Consider the following 2,154-nt stretch of genomic DNA (forward strand, 5'->3'; position numbering starts at 1 on the left):
TTGCCCCCCCCCCCCTGCAGCGTCGCTCAAGACTCCCATTAGCAAAGGTCACAGACCACGACAGATGTAATCGATCCTCAACGAACATGCGTTCGTTATTGTAAATCATAAGTCACATATACAGGGTGTCCCACAACTTATTCCCCGCCAGGCACTGGCATATTCTCCGTTGAAAATAGAAAAAAATGCAATTTGTCCGAATGAAATCGGTTGCAGCGTTCTCGAGAAAATAAATATTAAAAATTTAGAAATATCATCATGTCTCATGTTCGATAAGTCATAGTCTAATGGTAATATTACAGTTTCTACTTGAGTGAATGTGTTCACAGACGCAAACGTCCACCACTTTCCTTTTCTACTGCTATTGTTTTCTATTGGTGATAATTGGAACTTACTTAAAATGAAGATCGCGTTTGCGTCTGTGAACACATTCACTCAAGTAGAGTTGGACCAAGAATTTTCCGTTCAACTAAATCTAGTTTGCTATCGTCGAGAACCGAGCGCCGTCTCTCTCTCTCTCTTCCTCTGCTCACCCACCGGTAAGTAGCTCACATTCTTACACCTTCACACATATATATCTTTGTAACTTACACTACAGAAGTTGACGATCACACATACAGTGTTATTCAGATTTCATTTAGTTAGTAGATTAACGTACTCTATTACATTAACTGTGACAATTACTTGTACTCCTGTTTATTATTTCATTATATTGAGTTAAACCATACTTTCTTCTCTTGATTTCGAAACCCGCACCTATTAGCTCCAAAACCCAGATAAACCCCCTATCCAGTAGCTTCAACCAAACTCACGTATAAGGAGTGAGTTTTCCAAATCAATATATTTAGTATCTGGTTGTGATCCTCATCTTAACTATCGACCAAGGGACATAAATGCAAATAGGCGTGCTTTAGCACCTTAAAGTGGCAAGAACCCAATACCTTTTATGTGATCTTTGATCTCAACACCTATGCTAGCTCCCTTATGCACCCGCATACGGTCGCTCATGCATAGGACGTAACACAGATAAGTCTTAAGATTATTGTTAAAAATGCAGGGTAATAGACGCTAGATACTCCGAATAAGGGTTAAAAGGTTGTGCGTTTATTATTGTTAAGAAAAAACCGATGGTATAGCTGTTTTATGGGAAACTGGCTATAACCGGTTTAGCGAAGATACAACGCAAAAGCGGATAACGACTAAAATAATTGTGATGCGTTAACAGAAACGGACGCAAGGGTTACAATTAATTGATAAGTTAACGAAATGCATATTTATATTACCATAAGTAGCATAAACAAATAGTTTTATGAACTGACCAAAGCATGAGTTCGGGAACGGATTCGGGTAACGCAAATTACTCTAATAGATAAAACTAATTAGTGGGCAATGACTCATACCTGGATAATTAGGTTTATAAGAATTTTCTGGAGGCAATTACATACATTGTATAAACAATCAAAGTTCTTAAGATTAGACTAAACGCGAAATGCACCTAAGAATAATTGGTCTGGATAGCGTTAGTTTATGTTACTCTAATAATTATAGAACAATAGTTTTATAAGTCAGCTAACCGGTTCAAACCGGATTTTGATCGTTACAACTTCAATGTAAGAGAAAAGCGGTAATAAACTGTAACGTATTTCTTTAACTTGACCCGACACCGATAGCAAGACATACGGGAACGACTATCTTCGAGAACCAACCTACGTTACCTTCGGCCGTCCACCCGTCGTTCGTGGATCCGCAAGCCAGGCGGGCGCCAGCCAATTCTTTTTTCACCGGGAACTGACGAGCCGGTATAAACTGGGAGTTGGGGTGGAACAGGCCCAACTCCACCAAGAACGAGAGCTCTGAAGGAACCTATCAGAAGAGGCGATAGCTTAACGGATCCTGTCGATTTTTGGGGTCGCGTAAAATCAGCAAACGCAACTGGATACACGAACGGGAGCGGACGGTTACGGAAATGCACGGCCGCTCAGGCGGTTAGGTTTGAGGTAGAGAGGGTCGGAGTAAGAGTCCGGCAAATAGTGCGAGAGACAGAGAGCGCCGAACCGAGAACGTATCAGAACGAGTCTTAATTGTCTACCGAGATCCCTTCACCAATTAATAAATTGGGAATCCTCACCGGAGCTGGTGCAGCTAATCCGTGGA

Source organism: Cephus cinctus, unplaced genomic scaffold (genome assembly GCF_000341935.2).
Source record: "Cephus cinctus unplaced genomic scaffold, Ccin1 Ccin1_scaffold0303, whole genome shotgun sequence".
Lineage (NCBI taxonomy): Eukaryota > Metazoa > Arthropoda > Insecta > Hymenoptera > Cephidae > Cephus > Cephus cinctus.